Here is a 6,000-nt window from a genome sequence, read left to right as displayed (position 1 = left end):
AAATGCAGGGCCTCTTGTTTGAGAGCAAGGAAAAAGTGGTGTTAAAGTTCCTTAAATATAAAGCTTTTTCCTTCTTCTATGGTCTCTCTCAGCTTGCCACGGTGTTGTTGTTGTTGTTGTTTTTTAATTTGCTTTTAATGTTCTAAGTAAAGAAACATTAAAACTTTAACATGAATTTTGCTATATATCTTTATATGCTACAGTGCCAGTTTTAAATGCAAACCTAAGATCATTTGACTAGTATGTGAAATTACTAGTTGCGCAATTCACATTTCATAGCCTGCATGTGCATATGTATTTCATTCTTACTAGAACAGCAGAGGTGCTGCACAAAACACAACTGTATCATTTGTCTATACGCACGCATTGTTACCAACAGCTTTGCCTTTGGCTTACTGGTGGGTAACGAGAGACTGAAAGGAAAAGGACTTACGGCTTGCTCTATTTCTCCCTTCCCGTCTCTGTCATTATTTTTAGCTGAAGTGGTCGGCTAATTCAAGGAAGTAACATCAGAAAGAAAGGATGTGAGAGGGTTCTTCGGTCACTGTGTTTCTTAGAACATCATTGTGTTTTTTCTGTGTTTGAAGTATGTTCTGGTTCTCAGGGAAAGCATGGCCTCTTGGAGCTGTCAGCACCCAATGACTCAGTTGTAGACATGACGCGTTTAGCTTATACTCACAATGTCAATGAATTCCCACACTGTGAGGCTCTCAGAATTCTGTGCTTAGGGGGAATCAAGGAACAGTGGACCCACATATTGAGTATATCTCTACTCTTGAATGCTCAATTGTCTCGTTAGATTTCAGTTATAAAACACAAGTTCAGGGGCGCCTGGGTGGCACAGCGGTTAAGCATCTGCCTTCGGCTCAGGGCGTGATCCCAGCGTTATGGGATCGAGCCCCACATCAGGCTCCTCTGCTATGAGCCTGCTTCTTCCTCTCCCACTCCCCCTGCTTGTGTTCCCTCTCTCGCTGGCTGTCTCTATCTCTGTCAAATAAATAAATAAAACCTTAAAAAAAAAAAAACACACAAGTTCAAAAATAAAATTAAGAATTTCAAGATGGTGAAAACAGATCGTGAACCAAATTTGAGGCCCTTCTGATTGTGCAATGGCACAGAAGACATGCCTAGGAAGCCTGTCTTGTGCAGTGCACTGTTAATCCCTCCCACCCTGACCTCCCATTTAGCCTCACTGCTACTGACACCTACTAGGCCATCTCCTCAGAATTTGCAAAAAAATCCTGTCTTCTCTTTTCTTTCTCATTTCCATGCTTCTATCCTTTTGTTATTTTTATTTTTTATTTCTGTTCTTCACCCCAGAATCAGGCTCTTCTTATACTGGTTAGCAATCTGCAAAAAATGGAGTGGAGTGGTTTGAGAGAAAGGCCCCCATTCTAGCTGACCTTCTTCAGGGAGTGTTTTAGAAATAGCAAGTCTAACATATTGAAGGTGAAGAGTATAGTATGATGTTTTTGGAGCATGTGCTGTGTTCGAAATCACTGTTATAAATACAGGTAGTGAGGAGCCACAGAAGACTTAAACTAGGAAAGAAAATAAAAAAAAATAGGAAATGTTTCATTTTAGAAAAATCTTCTGGCATATAACATAGACTTAAATTGGAGGAATCTGGAATAAATCATGCGGACTAGTTAAAAGGAAGCCATTCTAGGGGCGCCTGGGTGGCGCAGTCGTTAAGCGTCTCCCTTCGGCTCAGGGCGTGATCCCAGAGTTCTGGGATCGAGCCCCACATCAGGCTCCTCCGCTAGGAGCCTGCTTCTTCCTCTCCCACTCCCCCTGCTTATGTTCCCTCTCTCGCTGGCTGTCTCTATCTCTGTCAAATAAATAAATAAAATCTTTAAAAAAAAAAAAAAGGAAGCCATTCTCATACAGCCCATTGTAAAATGACAGTTGCCCAAGACTCTAGTTTTGAATGACACTGTGATTCTTTGATTTTACTGGTATGTGAAGGGTAGGAGAATCAAGAATTCGTTAGTCAACAGCTTCAGGACTAGGGGAAACTTTCTCTGAACTAGAAGTGACTGATGGTAGAAAGGGGACAGAAGGCATTTGACAGAAGACAGGTAACTCTTCCAGGAGCTTGAGAGAAGAGAATGTGTGGGCCAATGGACTTGATTGTCACAAAGTCAGCTGGCAGCTACGGCCCTTCATGAGGTTACACAAGCTTGCGGGTGGCATTGGAGACTGTTGTACTGAAATATACTGGCAATCCCTTAGAATAGAAGTTTTCCAAGGGCAGCCCCTCTCTGTCCCAGAACTCCAGATTGAGTTCTTCTACAATGTTTTTGTATTTCTCCATAATGGTTCAGTCTAAAGATGGGAGAAAGTAGAAAGAGAAAGCCATTACCATTCTCTGCAAAATCTGCACATACTCCTAGGTTCTTAAGAGCCTACTTCCCTGCCCACACAACTGAATCAAGGGATGTTTTTGTCCCATCCTATTAGCACAGAAAGGAATCTTATTAGCTGGCAGAAGCTGTTCCCTGTACATTCTGACTTTCCCTGGGTGTTTTCGGTTCAGTTTTGAATGTTCTGTTTTTTTGGTGTGGGCCTATCTTCACACAGTGGTACAGGGAATGCAGGAGGATTTTCTGGGGATAGTTAACCTGTAGTCAGATGGTGAAATTACTTCTTATTTGAATTAAAGCCACGTGTGGCAGACGGAGAGCACTGCTGGGCTCCTGTGCACACGTTTGGATTTTAAGAAAGTTTAGGTAGTTTGTCTTAAATAACAATGTCAGGATAAATGGAAACAAAACTGTGAATGCTTAATGTTTTCTTTTATGTCAATCTTTCTTACTGTCAGCATCGTGTAAAAACTGCTAGAGAAATATCATATGCCTGCTACCTCATTTGGAAATTCCCATGTGGAAATTCCAAGGTAACATTTGGAAACAAATAAATACAAATAAATTAGGCTCTGAAAGGTAATGTGTTTTCAAATTCTACTTTTGAAAGTGTAAATACGTCTAAGTCTCTCCTCATAAGCCGATCTAAGAACACTTTAAAAAGTTCTATTAAAGAGGTAATGCAATTAGAAAGACTCAGAACATTCTTTCCTCTGAAGATAGATATCCTCAAATCTAGAAATAAAATGAAAACAACAGCAAAATGAACTTTTATTTCATTATTGTCCATTCCATAGAATAAAAAAATGAAATGTACGTGCTTTTGTGAAGGTTTTCCCAAACGGTGCCCCAAAGATATGCCAGTTCCAGGGAGATACTAGAGATTGGATAGTACTTACACTTACTCCAGAGTCATTTCTACTCATATATTTCACAAGTCTTTTCAAAATTGCTTTACAAAAGTAATTTTAAGATATGATTTTGACTATACTATATTTAAATCATTATCTCTATATATTTTTATGTATATGTGCAGTTATTTGGCAAGCCATACAACTACCAAATCAAAGTAGAACAGTAGATCTCTTGTACCACAGAGACACCGGGCGCTTGGGACACGATACTCTGCTGATTATTTTTGTACTTTCTTTGTCAGGCATTTTTGAAAATGTTGTATTGTTTTCCATCATCAGCCCGGCCGCTGCTACCTAAGTTCCTTACGAATCTTTAAAGACTGCAAAGCTAATCAGCATTTGCTGACCCCGTCTCTCTAAGAATCCTGAGGTCTGATTGACAAGAAAAACTACCTCTCTCTCTCCTGGCTCTCGCTCTTGCTCTCATTTTCTCTCTCTCTGTCTTTAATGAAGCAGCTGCCCTTCTAAACTTGATCCCATATGGTCCTGTTTGAGGAAAGAGGGGGAAAAAATTAAAATCAGTTCTCACTAATTAGAGGAAAATTGTATGTAAATAATTGAAAGGTCTTTTCATTCTTATGGCTGACATTTCTACCAAGGCCTTAATTGACTGTCGGGTCTAAAGGGTTACGTGCTTTTTTTAAGCGACATGTGCTCCTGGCCAAGTACTCGCTGGGACATGCTGAGAGTAGTTTTAGATCACCAGCAGCTCTTGCTATTTTAGTCCGTGTCACTGCTGGAAGTTGTAATTAATTTGGATAATACTAAAAATCATAATTATGACAGTTCTGGTATTTTATAAGAATAACTTACATTCAGTCTTGTCAAGAAAGTCATGGAACGTTTAGCAGAAAGGCAAAAAATCTACACGGTGACAACGAATATCTCACCTAAAAGCAGACCACAGAAGCCTTGATAGGGCTTAGCTTGTCCTTGTAAGTAATTTGTGGAATATTCCATGCTTGCTAATTAACCGTTCTGCATTTAAATTGTATTTTCTATCGGTAATACTGTGTTGTGTTTGTTTTTGTTTTTAATTCTAAAAGTTCATTCATGGACAGTATTTATAGCCAATGCCAACTTTAAATCATTCTTGTACGTAGAAATGCTATGTGTGCCCACAGAGCACAGTGTTTGATTTTTTTCTTCAACTAATACTATGATTAAATAACCTCCCAAACCTAGCATCATTGTTAGATCTCCTTCTCTCGCTCTTGTTCCTGATTACTTCTTCTTTTAATTCAGTTTTACGTGTAACAGCTAACTTTCCTAATGGGTTTTCTTATTCTTCAAACTAGAAAAAGAAAAAGCATATATAAAGAAAAGGTTTGAGGAATTAATAGTGAATGTCTAAGATGCTGGAGTATGATCTTTTTCTGACTTGCCGGGTCATTCAAATTAGGAACATTGAACAAACATTTTGCATGTATAAACAATGATCTTCAGAGCACTGTACATTTTTACAAGATCGCCCAGAGAATTACTCAAGAATTATACTTTTAGTATGTGTCCCTGTTGGGTGGATAACAGGTCTTGTAATAAATTATTTTTTAGAAGAATATTTATTTGGAGTCATTATGGTTAATAGGTGCATGAAGGAGGTGGACTGTAATTTATAGGCAGAAGTTCTGTATTTAATATTGGCTTTAGTCTGTACCAGCTGTCTGATTTTTGATAAATTATTTTCTTTAAACTTCAGGTTCATCTATAAAATGAGGATAAGAAAAATAATAACCTGGTCTACAGAGTTGTAATGAGGACCAAAGAAGCACGAGAATATTAAAGTGTACATTTACAGTTCATATAAACAATTAGTTGAGAATGAGCATTTTAGTCCATAAATGCTTCTTATTAGTGTTAAGGGGAGAAGTAACTAAGTAAAGGGGAAAATGTATAAGCTAATTCATTTTTTGTCCTTACTGATTGTTCATTGCTAATTTTTTTTAAAAGATTTTATTTATTTATTTATTTATTTATTTATTTATTTATTTATTTATTCGACAGAGATAGAGACAGCCAGCGAGAGAGGGAACACAAGCAGGGGGAGTGGGAGAGGAAGAAGCAGGCTCCCAGCGGAGGAGCCTGATGTGGGACTCGATCCCAGAACGCCGGGATCACGCCCTGAGCTGAAGGCAGACGCTTAACTGCTGTGCCACCCAGTCACCCCCTCATTGCTAATTTTTTAATATTTATTTTAGAAAACTTGATAAGCAGGAATACTACTTTATTATGACTTTAATAACCAAGCAACAGTTGTGAGGAGGTGCTGAATTTAAGGACTATGCTGTTTTTACCTATTGCTAACTCGGTAGAGTCAGAGAGCAGTCCTCATACTGCCCCATAGGAGCTCTGGTGGTCCATCTATGAAGTGGAGCGGTAAGTGTGGAAAATCTAATCACCCACATATGACTGCTCCTGGCTCTCCCGAACCACCAACGGGCACACTCTTCTGAGGGGTCAGGACATGTCTGCAATGAGCACTGGCAGGGGCATGAGTGTCCTGTGTCCTCTTCTCCTTCCTGTTCCCTGATGGTTTTTCTGCTTTCTGTTTTTTTCTCATTGGAGATACTTTTTTTTTTTTTTTTTTTTTTTTACCTTTGGGAGAAATTGTTTATTGCTTCTTGTTCCATGAATTTTTTTATGGTAATGTGAGTAGTTTTGTGCTCCTAGGAAGTTAAGAAAAAAGAAAAGGAAAGGAAAGGAAAGGAAAGGAAAGGAAA

General features: G+C 38.8%; 1 protein-coding gene across 4 annotated transcripts in view; it reads left to right on the top strand.

The window, feature by feature from the left end:
• Nucleotides 1–3,943: 3,943 nt before the first annotated feature.
• Nucleotides 3,944–6,000, top strand: part of EYA4 (EYA transcriptional coactivator and phosphatase 4) — a 295,955-nt gene continuing 293,898 nt past the window's right edge. For 2 of the 4 annotated variants that reach the window (XM_048226015.2, XM_048226014.2), the window contains exon 1: nucleotides 3,970–4,215. The gene's annotated coding sequence lies outside the window, so the exon portion shown is untranslated. Of the gene's footprint in view, nucleotides 4,216–6,000 lie in introns of all 4 variants that reach the window. The other 2 variants (XM_044386350.3, XM_048226017.2) reach the window with 2 other exon arrangements.

This window comes from Ursus arctos, unplaced genomic scaffold (genome assembly GCF_023065955.2).
Source record: "Ursus arctos isolate Adak ecotype North America unplaced genomic scaffold, UrsArc2.0 scaffold_13, whole genome shotgun sequence".
Taxonomy (NCBI): Eukaryota; Metazoa; Chordata; class Mammalia; order Carnivora; family Ursidae; genus Ursus; species Ursus arctos.
Note: the sequence above shows the minus strand (reverse complement) of the source record. Positions and strands in the feature narration are given on the sequence as shown.